Source organism: Erinaceus europaeus, chromosome 4 (genome assembly GCF_950295315.1).
Source record: "Erinaceus europaeus chromosome 4, mEriEur2.1, whole genome shotgun sequence".
Taxonomy (NCBI): domain Eukaryota; kingdom Metazoa; phylum Chordata; class Mammalia; order Eulipotyphla; family Erinaceidae; genus Erinaceus; species Erinaceus europaeus.
In genome coordinates, this window is record NC_080165.1 from 140,277,290 (window position 1) to 140,295,914 (window position 18,625).

At 42.6% G+C, this 18,625-nt stretch overlaps 1 protein-coding gene and 1 pseudogene across 2 annotated transcripts in view; one reads left to right on the forward strand and one right to left on the reverse strand.

The window, feature by feature from the left end:
- The window catches only part of SLC16A10 (solute carrier family 16 member 10), a 155,930-nt gene that overhangs the window by 91,394 nt on the left and 45,911 nt on the right, over positions 1-18,625 (reverse strand). The gene's annotated exons all lie outside the window — the stretch shown is intronic.
- LOC107522800 (large ribosomal subunit protein uL23-like) lies at positions 10,500-11,070 on the forward strand (annotated as a pseudogene).

Below are 18,625 nucleotides of genomic sequence, written 5' to 3' on the forward strand. Positions count from 1 at the left end.
TTAGTAATGGACAAATTGCCGAGGGAGGAAAAACAAAGAGTGATAAGCAAAGTTTTAAAATATTTGTTTTTCCTATAGAAATTCTGTGAAGGACATTTTCTTCCTTTCATTTGCAGATGTCTATTTTCACACCATACTGAAGACCACACTGTCATTTTTCTTTAATAACTCAAACAGAATACAAATTTTCAGGATTCAACAAAAGAGCTCTATTGGGGAAATTAAAAATTTATTTATTTATTTATTTATTTTCCCTTTTGTTGCCCATGTTTTTTATTGTTGTTGTAGTTATTATTGTTGTTGTTATTGATGTCATCATTGTTAGATAGGACAGAGAGAAATGGAGAGAGGAGGGAAAGACAGAGAGGGGGAGAGAAAGACACCAGCAGACCTGCTGCACCACCTGTGAAGCGACTCCCCTGCAGGTGGGGATCCAAGGGCTCGAACCAGGATCCTTATGCCTTATGCCTTATCCTTGCATTTTGTGCCACGTGCGCTTAACCCGCTGCACTACCGCCCGACTCCCAGGAAAAAAAAAATTTAATTACTTTTTTTTTTAAGTAGAAAAGCCCAATAACTTGATTCAGGCTAAGAGGATAAAAGACCATAAAACTTAATGAACAGCATAGGGTTCTTTACATATCTAGTACTAATCCCATCACCCAAAGTTTACTAACTTCTTGGCAATTAAAAAGGCCACTGATAACCATCTGTTTTTACAGCTGTTTTCTCTTCAACATCAGAATAACTGCTTTGCTCTTAGTGCAACCTTCCCCCTCTCTGATTGGCTAACTTTCCTGCTCCTTTCTGAGCCACTACTAATCCCTCAACTCTGACACTTTATGGAAATTTTAAAAGGGGAAAAAAGGTGGGGGGAGTCTCCCTGAGAAAGCCACTGTCTCCCTGATAACATAATATAAACTCTGCTGCTTTTTCTGATGAGCACAGCCCTCCCTTCTAGAGGGCATTCGAGTTAGCAAGAGCCGCTGAACTGAGAGTTAAACTGCATGGAAGCGGACAGATTCAAACCCAGTACCCCAGAGACCAGGTCTGCCAAGGAGCTTCATTTGCTTCAGACTCCTGTGGCCCCTAATGGACGTTCATTAATTACTAGTCTATTGGAAAACAGAATCAAGTAAAAAAAAAACAAAAAAACTTTTCTGGTTCTAGGAGTCAAGCAAGGAATGAATTATATAAACTGAGGAAGCAGCAGGTGTCAGCCAGCAGTTCTCACCCTGGTTTGGGTCTCACTCAGTTAGACACGGAGGAAGGAGGCAAATATTAGACAGATTCTTCTCTCAGAAGGAGCCACAGTGTTAGAGCTGCACAGCATATACCTGAGAATAGATGTGCATTACACCAGTGAATAAATAATAGAGCCAGTGAGTAACGAGAGGCTGGGAGGGAAAGGATTCTTTTACGCTGTAGTTATCTGAAGACTTCCTGGAGGGCACTAAAATATCCAGTGGCCTCTGCACTGGAATTATCAGGCATAGCTGCTTTTAAGAGACTTATATTTGACAAGAGAGGCAAAGGGATATTAAAAGAAAAAAGGGAGAGAAAAATCCTAGAACATGGTTACTGATCAGATCAGGACAGATGCGAGGAATGGGCTAGAGTCTGAAAAAAGCACCTGATATCTATCCCCTTGCCCCCCCCCTCTCTCACACATACACACACACACACACACACACACACACACACACACACACACACACACACACAGTAATAAGATCCAGATCACACCAGGCTCCAAAATCATGCTGATGTTTTCAGGAGGAAAGTTAATGTGCAACTTGTGAGTGAGTGAGAGGCACGTATTAAAAAACAGAATGCCATGAGCAGGTGAGGCAATGCTTTATTTTCCAAATGAAGTAATTCTGAGTCATGGTGAACTGGTACTAAATAATAGATGAACAGTAGTATCTAGCAATTTTGCTCAGCACCTCTCCCCAAGAGACAGGTGATGGTTAGCCACTGAAAAGTCAACTCCAGCCATGCGGAACAGCTTAAACCTGAACCTACCAATTCTCTGGGGAAAAGCAGGAAGCAGGTACTGTGCTGACCATGATAAGAACTCGATAAGAACTAGGTAACTAGAGTCTGTACCTAAGCCTTGTGCTAAGTCACCACGGAAAAGCTGCACCTGACAGATCTCAACTGTATCCTGGAAATTTTAAAGAGCCCGGTGAGATAAAAGGTCAGGGTTTCTCCCAGGCTGCCAGCCTGCCAGCCAGCCAGCCCACTGGAGAGAAAGAAGTTCTTACTGGTAGGCAGCCAAACAAGCATTACCAATTCTTTTTAGTTGAGGAGGTAACAGTGGTTATGCAAGAGACTTTCATGCCTGCAGTCCCAGGTTCGATCCTTAGCACCACCATAAGCCACCCCATCACTGGGGCTCTAGTCAGGGAATCCTTGTATCTCCACATAGATAGGATGGGCCTAGACAGCAAATCGAACCCTCTCTGCACCATCACTGGTCACTTCCATCAGGAATGTCATCATAAGCCTTCTTGTGGGCCACTCCAGGAACTCGTCCTTCCTATAAAGTAGCAGTGGTAAGGACGGCCCCCCGCTCTTCTAATATCTTATAAGTTTGTAAATTAATATGAAGTCTTGGGGCCGGATGGTGGCACACCTGCTTGAGCACACGTGTTACAATGCACAAGGACCCAGGTTCTAGCTCCCATTCCCCACCTGCAGAAGGAAAGCTTTGCAAGTGGTGAAGCAGTGTTGCAGGTGTCTGTCTCTCTCCCCCTTCCTCTTAATTTCTGGTTATCTCTACCCAATTCATAATAAAGATAATCAATATTAAGTCACTAATGAAATCCATGTTGACTTCTAGTATTAGAAACCAGGAAGCTGACAGGTGCAGGAATAGGAATGAAAAGGTTCTGTGAAGATGTCATTTTTTGGTATTATATGCTCACAAAAAAAAACATGTGTAAGGGCAGGGAGAAAGCTCAGCTAGGAGAGCACACGCTTTAACATGTGTGAGGACCCAGATCCAAGTCCCAGTCACCACACAGAAAACCCATATAAAGTAAGAACATGAGCAGCGGAGCAGTGCTGCGGGGCCTCTCCTGCTCTCCGTGTCTCTGCCCTCCTCCACCTCTCACCTATCTGGAAAGATTAAAGAAATAAAGAAATGGGAGGAGGGTTTGCCTGAGACCGTGGAATCACACAGGGATGAAGCAGTAATGATACTCCGGTCCCCTCCCCCATTTTTTTCTTACTGTTTAGTATAGTAAAGATATAATCTGCTCAATATACTGTACAGAACAGGAAGACAGCAGCTGGCAAATAACTCAGCTGGCAGAGTGAGGACCTCCCTGCCTAAGTTTCTGGGTTTATTCCCCAGCTCCACATGCTGTGGTGCTCCTGTCTTCCTCTACTGTGAGACTTTCTCTACCTCACATAAAATACATGAAAGTAAATCTTAAAAAAAGAAGAACAGTAATAAAGAGCAGGGATATAGGATGCTCGGTTGGATAAGTCTGACCAAAACCTTCACAGGCCCACTTTTTCACACATCACATTTCATGTAGATCTGTATGACCCTAAGATGACCCTAAGATGACCAGACTTGTCTATCTGAAATAAAACAAGTCCACACAACACTGCTACTGAGGACTCACAGGAGAGAAAATAAAGTCATTTGTTAACGTCAGTTTTACCATTATCTTTATGTCATACAACACCAGTTTTTAATGCAAATACAGGCATTTAATGTGTGCATGGAAACACTGAAATTGTTTGCATATCACAGATCATCCCCAGAGGGAAACTCAAGTCAAATTCAAGAAGGTTTCTGAGTCCCACAAGAAAGGAGGAAGCAAAGGAACAGACATTCCAAACACCGAGTTGCAGATGCTACCATGACGCCAACTTGACTCCCCCAGACAGACGACCTCACCAATGTACCCTGGAACCCTGCCCCACTAGGGAAAGATAGGGCATGCTGGGAGTATGGATCAACCTGCCAACACCCATATTCAGCGGAGAAGCAATTACAGAAGCCAAACCTTCCACCTTCTGCACCCCATAATGACCTTGGGTCCATACTCCCAGAGGGATAAAGAATAGGAAAGCTATCAGAGGAGGGGATGAGATATGAAACTCTGGTGGTGGGAAATGTGTGGAATTTTACCCCTCTTCTTCTATGGTTTTGTGGACACTTTCTATTTTTTATTTTATAAATAAATAAGTAAACAAACAAATGAAAAAATCAAGAAGGTTTGAAGGAGGAAGAAATGATTCTCCCAAGCCCGTAGCTGACCCAGCAGAAACCTCCGATGGGAACTTGGAGAAATACTGAACCCTCACAGAGTATATTGTCGTTAAGGTTCGAGGGCGCCAGCAGGCCAGGCTAGCTTTGCGGCGGTAGACAGAGACAGAGACTCGTGGACACACGGCTGGGCTGAGAAGCTGCAGTTTAATCTTTATTCACGAAGAGGCAAATCACCACACCATGTGCTTCTCCATCATTCTCCCCCAGCGGCTGCTGCTGGGACCCTGGACCTCCTTAGCATCGGGGGCGGGGAGAAAGAGGGGCACGAAACTAGCAGGGGCCAAACCAAATCTCTCAGAGGTAGGGGGAAGGGGACCAAACCAACATGAAGAATACCAACAGTATATAATTAAAACTGACTACTGCTGGAATTCTCCTGGTGACCATCCACTGGAGCAAGGCTGTGAAGAAGCAGAGCTACAGCCGAAGAAAAAGGATCAGTGCCCACAGCTGAAGGTACTAAACAAGCTGTGTACCTGGACTGGAGGAGAACTTCCACTTTGGGATGGGGGTGTCTCCACCACTCCCCGCAATACTGTGAGACACAGGTACCTAACCTCAACCCTCCCTGAACCAGCACCCAGGTCCCAGCAAGAGGTAGGAGGTGACAGCAAATGATGTGTCCCCTCTTGCCCTAACACAATCCTGTCACAGCCGCCCCACCCCACCCCAGGTGAAGGGAGACTGATGGAGACAGATTGGGAGTCAGGGAAGTAAAGAGGCAGGAATACACAGAAGCCAACACCCAAAACGCCAGCATGGGTCCCCCTAATCTGGCTGGATTTCAGTTACAAAACAAGATCAAAGAAATGATCATTAAGAGCTTCCCAATATTGAAAGCAGAGCAGGAAAACTGGGTGTGTGGAGCTGGCAGGACAGCTCCCTCGGACAGTGTGCTGCTCTGGTATGTCTGCGTACCAGGTCAGGCCCAGCCCCTACCGCACTGAAGACAGCTTTGGGGCTGTGGCCTCTTTCAATACTCTCTCTCTAAAATAAGTAAAAAAAAAACAACAAAAAAAAGAAAATTAAAACTCCAGCCTGCAGCCCCTTTTGAGGACCCAGCCCCATGTGACTGACTGCACACAAGAGGCTGTTCCTGCACTCTGGAAGGTGGCACAGTAGAGAAAGTACTGAACTCTCGAGGATGAGGCCCTCAGTTCAAGCTCTGGCATTACATGTGTCAGGGACCTTCTCCTCGCTCTCTTTAATAAATAAAAATTAATATATATATTAGTGATTTTAGATTGGTTTACAGTATTATTATAAGATGACAGGAGTATAATTACTAAAAAAATATATTAAACTTTAAAAAAGAAGCTGGTCCTGCCTAGTTCTCTGTTGCAACATGAAAATAAAAGGAAAAGGGAGGGAGGGTAGTCTGTAGCTTTCTAAAAATGGTCTTTAAATTATGCTTTGAGTGGAAATGGAAAACCACAAAATTCCTCTAGAAATAAAAAGAAGTGAAGCCAGGCCCCCAAGAGGCTGCCTCAGCTCCTCCCAGGGGGAATAAGAAGCAGGAGAGTCATCTTACTGTACATGTTATTTCAGTTATGGCTCCTTTAAAACTGGAGTTTTAGGAAGCTGGTTATATATTCAAAAATCACCTGGCAATAAAAATGTACTTTGAATGAATAAAAAAATAACTACAAAGAATAAAATTCCATCTTCCCCTCCCCTTTCTTAGAAATCATTTTCCACAAAATTTGCTTTATATAAGAGTGGCTCAGTATATACCAGAAGTTCAAAATAATGAAAATAACTCTGACAGATTAAAAGTTTAAATACAATTTTAAAACTATTTCACTAGGATACCACTCTGGCATATGTGATACTGGAGACTGAATACCTATCCTCTTTGAAAAATCATCTGACAATCAGTGACCTGGAGCAATTTTTCATGTGTTTGTGAGCCTTTTGGATCTCCTCTGAAGCGAATGTTCTGTTCATATCCTCTGCCCATTTTTGGATGGGGTCGTTTGCTTTTTTGGTGCTAAGTTTACTGAGCTCTTTGTATATTTTGGTGATTAGTCTCTTGTCTGATGTATGGCATGTGAAGATCTTCTCCCATTCTGTGAGGGGTCTCCTTGTTTGTGTGATAGTTTCTTTGGCTGTGCAGAAGCTTTTCAATTTGATGTAGACCCATTGGTTTGTTTCTGCTTTAGTCTTCCTGGCAATTGGGTTTGTATCATCAAAGATGTCCTTGAGGTTTAGGTGGAAAAGTGTTCCACCAATGTTTTCCTCTAAGTATTTGATAGTTTCTGGTCTAACATCCAGGTCCTTGACCCATTTGGAGTTGACTTTTGTTTCTGGTGAGATAAAGTGGTTCAGTTTCATTCTTCTGTATGTTGAAACCCAGTTTTCCCAGCACCATTTATTGAAGAGAGCTTCCTTTCTCCGTTTAATACTTTGGGCCTCCTACCAAAGATTAGATGTCCATAGGTGTGGGGGTTTAGTTCTAGGCTTTCAATTCTGTTCCACTGGTCTGTGTGCCTATTTTTGATCCAGTACCAGGCTGTTTTGATGATGATGGCCTTATAATATAGTTTGAGATCTGGGAGTGTGATGCCTCCATTTCTGTTTCTTTCCCTCAATTCTAGGTGTTTTCTGGTTCCAGATAAATGATTTCAGTTTATGTTCTATTCTCTTAAAGAAGCTTGGTGGAACTTTGATGGGTATTGCATTAATTTTGTATATGGCTCTGGGTAGAATATTAATTATATTAATATATTAATATTTATTAATATTAATTATTAATATTAATACAATTAATATTAATTCTTTCAATCCATGAGCATGGGATGTCTTTCCATTTCTTGGTATCATTTTCTATTTCCTTGAATAGTGACTCATAGTTTTCACTATACAAGTCTTTTACTTCTTTGGTCAGCTTTATTCCTAGGTATTTCATTGATTTTTGCTGCAACAGTGAATGGAAGTGATTTCTGGATGTCTTCTTCTTCAGATTTAGTGTTTGCTTAAAGAAATGCCACTGATTTTTGTACATTGATTTTGTAGCCTGACACCTTGCTATATTGCCTAATAACTTCCAGTAGTTTTCTGTTGGGTTCTTTAGGTTTTTCTATGTGTACTCTCATATTAGGGAGCTACTCTCTTCCCTGATCCAGCTTTCTGTCCCTTTTCCAGCCATGACATCATCTCCCTAGACAATAACATGGATCCACCTGCATATCAGATTTCAGGCTCAGGGGAAAAAAAAAAACAAAACTAGTATAGCACGGTCCTTTGGAATATAACTAAAATATGCCTACTAGCTATCTACAAGATGGAGGACCCCCCTCCAACATTTCATCTGCACTATTCTAGCCTTTAGGTCCATAATTGGTCAACAATTTGTTTGGCTTTGTATGTTAACTCTCTTTTCAGCCACCAGGTTCCGGATGCCAGCATGATGCCGACCAGACTTCTCTGGACAGACAACCCCACCAATGTGTCCTGGAGCTCCGCTTCCCCAGAGCCCTTCCCCACTAGGGAAAGAGAGAGACAGGCTGGGAGTATGGACCGACTAGCACATTGTAACATGCACATTCAACCAGATGTGCCACCACCCACCTCCTACAAGACTGGAGTGTCTGAGGCTACAAAATCCCAGCTTCAATCCCCAGCACCACAAGCCAGAACTGAGCACGCTCTGGTTTGAAAAAATAATTTAAAGAGTATTTTGGAAATGCAAAAGCTCTTATGAATTATCTAGATCTAAACTAGTTCATAAAGCTAGTTAAATCTCTAAAACAATGACAAGTAGGAAAATGGTCATTTATAAGTATAGTCTCTTAAATAGGGGTTTTTTTCTTTAGTGCTCGTGATTATTGTCAACGAAGTACAAGACCGCTTTTTATAAATAATTGATTTCTATACAAGACAACACCATCAAATTTACCCACATATTCCTTCTCTAAGAGATGAGCAAAGGGCAATGCTATTTGATACTGTGTTAGTCAAGATGAGAGTAGATTTCACACTTCTAAATAATTTTTAAAAAATGAAAGAGGGTCAAGGTGATAGCAGTTATGCATGTCTGAGGCTCTAAAGGTCCCAGGTTCAATCCCTGGCACCACCAAAAGCCAGAGCTTATCAGTGCTCTGGTAAAAAAAATTTAAAAAGTAAATAAATAATTTTTTTAAATCCTAACAATAAAAGCATATATAATGCACATGCCGGTGCTCAATAAAGTTTTATTGAAACGCAGTCACACCCATTCATAATCCGACTGATACTCACTGCTCTCATGCAGTAGCAGCACGGCTGAATAGTGGCTAAAGAGACTATATACTTACTGTCTATACCTTTACACAAAGTATTTGCCAACTTCCGCTACAGAGAAGGGACTTTTTTTTTTCTTATTATTCTTCTTTCATCTAGATAGAGGGCAAGAAACAGAAAAATAGAAGAGACAGAGAGAAGAAATATCACAGCACACGTGAAGCTTCCCACATTTAGTAAATACCATGTGGCTTAAAGCCCCGAGCCCTGGCACATTGTAACGTGTGCACTGTGCAGTTGAGAATGCAGCATCTTGACATGAGTCTACCTCAGAACTACAAAACTAGGTTTCGCATGGAAGCAACCCAGGTGTCCAACAACAGATGAGGGGCTGAGTAAGTTGTGATCTATATATACAATGGAATACTGCTCAGCTATTAAAAATCGTGAATTCACCTTCTTCACCCCATCTTGGATGGAGCTTGAAGGAATCATATTAAATAAGATAAGTCATAAAGAGAAAGGTGAATATGGGATGACAGAAGTTGAAAAACAAGATCAGAAGGGGAAACACAGAGTACAACTTGGACTGGAGTTGGTGTACTGCACCAAAGTAAAAGACTCTGGGGTGGCGGTGCGGAGGGTTCAGGTCCTGGAACATGATGGCAGAGGAGGACCTAGTGGGGGTTGAATTGTTATGTGAAAAACTGAGAAATGTTATACATGTACAAACTACTGTATTTTACTGTTGACTGTAAACCATTAGTCCCACAATAAAGAAATTTTAAAAATAAAATAAAAGGTATTTGAAAACTTAAAAAAAAGTAATATTGACTACTTATTACTTGCTTTCAGATGAACTCCAGAGGGCCTATTTCTGTGTCAACAATATTGACTTTGGTCCTCTTATCAGAATTTCCCAGCTGGTTCAGCCTAGGTGACAAGGTCTGTCCAAAAGACATGACGCATGGCTATCAAGGTCAGATAATCTACTCGGTTCCCTTAATCTTAGTTTCACTGAACTAGACTTGGCTTGAGAGCCACAATAAAGTTCCACCACCTGCTTCAGACTGATGCCTTCCAGAAACTGTCCCATTTCCATTTCCATTCCCATTCCAGTTGGTCCCACTCCTCAGCTCTGTTTTCGGGGACCCTATATAGTACCTTCTGTGTGGGGATGAGGACAATCCTTAGCTAAATCTGAACCAACTGTGTGGGGCAGGAAAGGAAAATGAGGTGTTGAAACCTACTCTCTACTGCTTTGAGCCCTTCACAGCTTCTGCCATGTCAGTCATGTTTGGCAAATATCATCTGAGATAATTCACAAATAGGTCCAAGGTAAGCCTGAGTGAAAGACCGAAAAGAGGTCTAAAACCACCATTAGGAACATGAAGTTTATTTTTGAGGCTGGATTTTGTCTTATACTATTTGCATTTTTATTATTATAGTAATATTTCCTTTTTTACATGTTACTAGTGAGTTAATATTGATTTATCAAATTATAAGGTAATGGGCAAAATTCTGTATCATTCCCACCACCAGAGTCCTGAAACTACAGTAGTTCTCCCAAGATCGCAGATATGGGTTGACTATTATTTCTATAACTATCTGTCTATATTTTTATATATTTGCCCATTTTTCCCTACGGTCCTGCCTTCTCTTCAATTCTAAGTCACATCTACACCTATTCCTACTTCTGAAAGTCCTTCCTCTTATGTTCTTCTCTCTCTGGGTTCTGATGGACTTGGAGTTCAGAGCCCTCTGTTCATCTTCCTCTATCATTTCTCTCCCTCTGGGAGTATGGACCAAAAAAATTCTTTTTTGGGATGCAGAAAGTAGGAGTTCTGGCTTCTGCAATTGCTTCTGTGCTGGACACTGGGTGTTCGCAGGTCGATCCATATCCCCAGCCTGTTTCTACCTTTCCCTAGTGGGGTAGGACTCTGGAGAAGTGAGGTTCTGGGACACATTGGTAAAGTTGTCTGCACAGAGAAGTCAGGATGGAATCATGATAGCATCTGCCCCTTGGTAGCTGATAGGCAGTAAGATATAAAGCAGGACAAAATGATTAATGAACAGGAACCATAAAACAGGAACAGAGCAGCTTTCTACAAAGATGGCACCGAAAGCAAAGAAGGAAGCCCCTGCCCCTCCCAAAGTTAAAGCCAAAGCTTTGAAGGCCAAGAAAGCAGTGCTGAAAGGCGTCCACAGTCATAAGAAAAAGAAGATCCGCGTGCCACCTACCTTCCATCGGCCCAAGACAGCCCAAGTATCCTCGGGAGAGCGCCCCCAGGAGAAACAAGCTTGACCACTGTGCCATCACCAAGTTCCCCCTGAGCACGGATTCAGCCACAAAGAAGACAGAAGACAACAGCACACTTGTCGTCATACTGGCTGTCAAGGCCAATAAGCACCAGGTAAAACAGGCTATAAAGAGACTCTACGACATTGATGCCGCCAAGGTCAACACCCTGACCAGACCTGATGGAGAGAAGGCCTGCGTGCGACTGGCAACTGGCTGTGATGCCTGGGATGCTGCCAACAAAACTGCGATCATCTAAACTGAGTCCAGCTGCCTAATTCTAAATATGGTGGAAAGATGTGAGGAAGTCTATTTTTAGGTGTGATCCTAGGGGCCTATAACCCCTGTAGTTTTTGCTTGAGATTGATAGCTAACATTGAGATGTACAAAAATATTGTTTGGGAAGATGGTGTCAGAGTTGAAAGTAGGACTGGAAAGCTTGAGTAGGGCACAAAGTAGTTCCAAAAACTTGAAGAAATCCTATGAATAAAATGGAGTGTCCTTTGCTGTATCGAAATCAATATTAGAGTTATGGGGTCTGCCTTCTTTGGGCCTTTCCACAAGCTTGCCAAGCTTATCGGGTCTAAGTCTAATTGGTTAGAGAATTTCTGAAGCCTTCTTTAGGCCCTTCTACCAGGTTCCCAAGCTTATTAGGTTTAAGTCTAATCACAGAGGGCTATTAAGCACTTTTATTTTGAGTTCTATAACTGCCCCTTACTTACTTAGGGATACATGGATACCTGAACCCAGTACCCTAAGCCCTAGCCTGTATCTAGTATCTGCAACTTCATTAGATTACGTGCCATCTGAAATGGAACTAGGTAGTCCCACGTTTTAGGAAAGATCCCACCATATTAGAGGACTTGGGAGGTTGGCTTCTCAGGTTGGTGTCTCTGGAGACAATCCGCAGTAACAAGTCAGGAGCAGCATAAAGTGGCTTGGCAGCACTGGTAGCATTGATTTACTTGAGTTTTGACAGTGGCAGTATGATGGTAACAGATAAGAGAGAAGAAACATCAAGAAACATGGGCATAATTCTAGAGATTCCAGGACTAGGAGGAATAAAGGTTTTTTAAATTTTTTTAATATTTATTTATTTCCCCTTTTGTTGCCCTTGTTGTTTTATTGTTGTAGTTATTGCTATTGTTATTGATGTCATCCTTGTTAGATAGGACAGAGAGAAATGGAGAGAGGAGGGGAAGACAGAGAGGGGGAGAGAAAGACAGACACCTGCAGACCTGCTTCACCGCCTGTGAAGCAACTACCCTGCAGGTGGGGAGCCGGGGGCTCGAACCGGGATCCTTACACAGGTCCTTGCGCTTTGCGCCACCTGCACTTCACCTGCTGCGCTACCATCCGACCCCCAAGAAATAAAGATATTAAAGACAATAGGAAGGGTTCCTTATAGTCTTAGAAAGAGTTTTAAATAGCAATAATTTATTATTATTATTATTATTATTATTACCAAGTTAGTTGGGGGTTTGTTTTTCTATGAAAACCCAGTGGTTAGGATGTATCACAATATACTTGACCTCACTGTGTTTTGTGCCCTTTAAGGGCATATACTTAGATACTGACAGGGCCAAATGGTTTTCATCTATCTGGCCTAAGGTTGTAGGTAACAAGAAATTTTAAAAAAACTATATATATGTATGTATGTATTTTTAGAGCTCCTTGAACAATTTAAGCCCAGTGTCAAAATTTGATCATCCCACAATTCTGAAACATGAAATATGCAGGCTAAAGAAAATATGTCTACTCCAAGCTGTGGTCTAGGTAGTTAGGGAACCTCAAGTAGTAAGTCTACTCCCCAGGGCTGCAGTGCTTCTGCGCATGTCTCAGCTGTACTTGGCGAGTTTTGTTAACTTGAATATTTGTAGATACCTGGTTTGGGGGAGATCAGTTTTGTACCCTGTTACTGCATGGCCACACCTCCTAATAATGCTTTCATGTCCTCTAGTACTTGAGCAGACTGTCAAGAAGCCCGATAAACTCAATGGTCTCCGTAATAAAGTTCATAGAAATGTTGTTTCACAAGAGGTAGCAACAGGCATTGATTTCACCATTGATACTTCTTTAACTGCACTGCATAGTTTCTTTTTTATTATTATTTTATTTTATTTTATTTATCAAAAGGAAACACTGACAGAACCATAGGATAGGAGGAGTATAACTCCACACAATTCCCACCACCAGAACTCTATATCCCATCCCCTCCCCCTGATAGCTTTCCTTTTCTTTAACCCTCTGGGAGTATGGACCCAAGGTCATTGTGGGATGCAGAAGGTGGAAGGTCTGGCTTCTGTAATTGCTTCCCTGCTGAATATGGGCGCTGACAGGTCCATCCATACTCCCAGCCTGTCTCTCTCTTTCCCTAGTCGGGCAGGGCTCTGGGGAATCGGAGCTCCAGGACATATTGGTGGGGTCTGTCCAGGGAAGTCTGGTTGCCATCATGCTAGCATCTGGAACCTGGCATAGTTTCTAATGTTTATTAGATTTTTCCTTTAGTGAATTATTCATCTCTTTTACCTGTCTTTGCTTCAGGGTGGTACCGTCTTTATAAAAACTCTAGCTTCAGCTGATAATGGCATCAGGTCTGATTTCTCTCTTTCCTAAAACAAACAAGTAGCCCTTAGAATCTCAATAATTTGGCTTTTCTCTACCTTTCCTCCTTGTGGTCAAATAGAAAGGGCATTATAGGTTCTGAATCCTAAAGACACTGGGGTTCTTAGCTGAGTTTCAGAGACCTATTTACCAGTAAAAAGATCAAATTAACAAATGGGCAAAGCACTAGAGATCTAAAATGATTTTGGTGTATAAGATTCTAATTTCTATTTTCTCCTCAATCATCATAGTCTATATTCAATCTACATTGGCAGGTGATTCCACTGTGAGTCAATTATGGGATTTTTTTCCCTTTCTGATAACCAAAACCAGCATTTATGTAAAAAATGGAAACAAGAAATATTTTTTTTAAAGAAAAGAAAAGGGAGTCGGGCAGCAGTGCAGTGGGTTAAGCACACGTGGCCCAAAGCGCAAGGACCCGGCGTAAGATTCCATTTCGAGCCCCCGGCTCCCCACCTGCAGAGGCCCACTTCACAAGCAGTGAAGCAGGTCTGCAGGTGTCTATCTTTCTCTCCTCCTCTCTGTCTCCCCTCCTGTCTCCAATTCTCTCTGTCCTATCCAACAACGATGACATCAAGAACAACAATAATAACTACAACAGCAAAACAACAAGGGCAACAAAAGGGAATACATGAATAAAAATTTTAAAAAAAGAAAAGAAAAAACAGTACATATAGAGAAAAGAAATAGTCCTTGGGTGCGGGAGAGCATAGTGATTATGCAACAGCCTGAGGTTCTGAGATCCTCGGGTTAATTCCAGGCACCACCATACGCCAGAGCTGAGCAGTGTGCTGATCAGAAGGCAAGAGAAGGAGGGGCAGGAGAGGAGGGAAAAACGGTCCTTCATGTTCTCAAAAGTTTTTGATTTCTATATAATTGGTAAAAATAAATTAGGACTCTAATATTCAGGGTCAGACTTTGGCTCTGTTAAGGATGCTAATGGCATTATTACAAACAATTACCTTCAAATCAAATAACCAAATGTTGACTAAAAGCAGACACAGTCCAAAAAATTAGTTTATTTGGTAGTGCAAAAGGATAAGCCAGTCCCATTGACTTTGATCCTCCCACTTCTTTTACCAATCCTCTTCAATATTTTGATTTCCACATAGCTGTGCTAAGCCAACTCTCTTTTAAACGGCAAAATCAAAAAATCAATATTCACTGTGACGGGCTGGTTTAAAACCCATTAGTTGTATCTTCAAAAGGCCCACTAATTTCAGTTTCCTAGTACCCCCCAGCCTGCTAACTAATATTTTCATATATATAAATTTGGGGGGGAGTCAGGCGGCAGCGCAGCAGGTTAGGCGCACATGGTGCAAAGCGCAAGGACCTAGTTTGAGCCCCCGCCTCCCCACCTGCAGGGGGAGTCGCTTCACAGGTGGTGAAGCAGGTCTGCAGGTGTCTGTCTTTCTCTCCCCCTCTCTGTCTTTCCCTCCTCTCTCCATTTATCTCTGTCCTATCCAACAATGACTGCAACAATAATAATTTTAAAAAACAAGGGAAACAACCAGGAAAATAAATATTAAATTTTTTTAATTTAAAAACGTCCCACTAATTTTAGTTTTCTAGTATTCCCCAGCCTGATAACTAATATTTTCATATATGTATATATACAAATTTTTTTATGAAAGAGATACAAAGAGAGCACTAGACCAGGGTACTATTCAGCTCTGGTTTATAGTAGTCCTGGGGATTGTAGCTGGGACCTCAGAGCCTCAAGCATAAAAGCCTTTTGCATAACCATTGTGCTACCTCTCCAGCCTCCCTTAGACAACCTGGTGGCCAGAAAAATAACTCAGTCTTTATACTGTGCAGCATTATATATATTTAGTAAGTATGAGGCCTTGGGTTTAATCCTTAGCACCATCCCTGGCAGAGCACTGGTCTGGTCTTTCTCTAGTTCTCTCACAGAAAATCATAATCTTTGAGATGAAATTCAAATTTCTCATCAAGAGATTTGGCTCTTGTGGTCCGAGAGATGGCACAGCAGATAATGCATTGGATTCTCAACCATGAGGTCTCAACCATAAGGTTCAATCCCTGGCAGCACATGTACCAGAGTAATGTCTGGTTCTTTCTCTCTCTCCTCTTATCTTTCTCATGAATAAATAAATTCTTTAAAGAGAGAGAGAGAAGGGGGTGATTTGGTTCCTGTGACAAAGAGATTACATAATTACTGCACATAGAATTTGAGTGTGAGAGATCCCAGGGTCCATCCCAGAACCACCTAGAATCCAACAACCAGAGCTCAGCAGTTTATGGTCAAATAAAGATCTACACACGCACACGCACGCACACACACATATGCAAAGTAAAGCACACTTCTAAAAATAAAGGCTGGGGAGAGAAGTTCACTCAAGATTCGGTGATTCTATCCAGCTACACTTCTGTTTGCCCATGCTCTCATCTATGTCCACGTGTCTGTACATCACGAAGTACAGTCACATGTGTTCTTTTGTCGGGAAATTGTGCAGATGTGGTTGAGTCAGGCAGGGCCCACAAACCACCCTATGCTACTATGGCCAGTCCCTTTATCTACATACCAATCTTCTGCTTTGTCTTATAAATGACTAAAGGTCTCCTCCCCACCACATTATCCCCTCAGGGTATTGCTAATTCCCGCCAGCTAAAACCACAGCAAAGGTAGCCAAGGAAGTTCCCAGCGTGCCTTTTTCTTTTCTCCACCCCCTTTCCTAGCCATCTCCGTTCCCGACTTGCCACTTCTGGTTTTATCCCATAAAACCCACTTCTGTTCCTGGTTTCACTCTCTTTTCTCTCTCGCATCCTGACCTGGAGAAGGGCTGGTGTGCACAGCGGGAGGCAGCCATTGTGGTTTGGCACTACGTGGCTTAACCCGCTGTGCTCACATCTGACTCTGGGACGTTCCCATGTGAATAAAGAATTGTATTACCACACTGCCACAAGTTCCTGGATCCTCTCTCCCGCCCACAACGCTAGCCTGGCATTCTTTCACCATCAAGTACTTTCCACCTTAATATCTGACAGCGACCACTGCCACTTAGTTACGACACCATCCATAACAGATCATCATCATCTATTATTTTTTTGTTTGTTTTAACAATGAAATCCCTTTTTAAAAATCATTTTGGAGAAAGCAGTGAGAAAAATCACACACATGAACAATCCATGATGCCGACTTTCAGAGAAGTAAAAATGTCTCAGTTGTAGGAGTGACATCTCAGTTTTTACTTAATTATATGGATAAAGCACATCTTCTCTCTTTTACCAGCCAGTTCCACACTCAGAAAAAACTGACCCAAGTCTAGGAAAACAACTGGGCTGAAGCTTCCAAACAGCCATTGTTTTCTGCCATGCATCTTCAACTCAGTGGTGACATGTCCACTCTCCAGGGAACCTGTGGCAGGGATCCCGGGCGAGTTAGCAGCAGTAGTCTATGAACACTGTAGTGACGGTGGTGACGGTAGCTCACAGTCTCCAGACTCACAGCTCTGTGTAGTGGGCTTCTGCCTTCAACAACTCCCTGGGCTTCATGAAGATACCTTCCATGGCTTTCCAGTAGTTATTCTGGCTTGGCTGGGTCATGCTGTGCACCTCTTTCTGTCCACTGATAGGTCGACCATATTGTTCTCCTGTGACGGACAGCAGAACCTCTGTGGAAGAATGCTTGAAACACACCTCACCATCCCTGATCCAGTAGAGCCCATTACAGAGCAGGGTCCAGTCATCCAGATAATCTCCTTCACCTTCTTCACCAAAAGCACTCACTTCCTGATTTCCAGAAAGAGGTGAAGTAAAGTGGTGACTATGGAGATTTCAACCGGTATTTGTTGGGTAGTATGCCAGCTCCCCCAGCTTAAAGCTTCTGTCTCTAATCCTGCTTAACTAAGCACTGGCATGCCTGCAGGGCATTGGTTTGATCCCACTTAAAGTTTCAGGTCTATTTACATAAACCACTGTTAACTGAGCACCACCCTCCCTCCAGGGCATTGGTTTAATCCCCACTGGTTCACCATGTCATTTTGCTCCACCCCCTCTTCTAGTACACCCTGATTTCCACCAGTCTTTTTTCACTCCACCCTCTCTACCTCACATCCTGCTTCCACCCTACTTGGTGAGTATATATAACAGCTGCTCTTCTGTTTTAAAACACTTGGAATTGCTTTCTGGCTACGAGAGTTCCAGAGTGTTTCTCCTGCGATGCTAGCTCAACAGGAGTTCCTGATCCCTCTCCCATGCAGCAGCCTAGGTTGGCTCCAGTTGAGTTCTCTCCAACCCAGAGAGCACTTGCTCGGGAAGAAGCACCCTCAGGCTATCCCGGCAGGTATTGACATGTGGCAACCTGATAGGTTGGCCACATTTGATGGGGGTTCCTCTCTCACACATTGTGGGCATCTTCCCACGTACTCTCCAGTAACAGTTGCTGTCATCACAGATGTCACACCTGTCACCGAATGCTGCCCACTGCCTGACCCCTAGCGCACATCGTGCAAATGGAACCGCACATTGTGGAGCGTGTTGAGCATCTTTACTCCCGAGCCACAAGTAACGATACCCAGACTGGACACTCCCACTGCACTCCACAAACTCTCGAACAACAGCAGTGACACCACAGCCATCATCATCATCTATTTAAATCATTTCTCTCACTGGGTGGAGTGTTGAGGCTGATGCCAAGGCATTGTTACTATTTTCACAGTAATGGTATAGAGATGATCTTCATGGATTCAGCTTTTACTTTCTTCTCTGTCGTTAAGCTAGACCTCAGGGTGTGAGAATCTATGTCAAGTATTATGACTGGCATTTTTAATAGAGCTTCACCATTATGTTTTTTTTTTAAACCTAAGAGTAAGAATGACTGGATATTTAATTTGATTCTAAAAGGAAATTATGGGCATTGAAAATATCCCTTTCTGTGGATGTAGGAGGCAAAGAAATGCTAACCATCCCGAGTCCTCTCTGCTTGGAGCACAGGCAGCAAGCTTCCCACCACATACAGCCCTTCTTTGAGCAGAGACAGGGCAAACTGCACAGCGGGGTGCAGATTTCAGTATAAGGATTTACTAGAAGTTTGTAAGATTCATAGTGCTATTTTAAAAATGTCTGCCAGAGAAGCCCAGGCAATCTTAAGTAAATCTTAAAATATATATGTGTCTGGGGGCCAGGCGGTTGCATACTGGGTTAAGCTACCATGGCACGAAGCACAG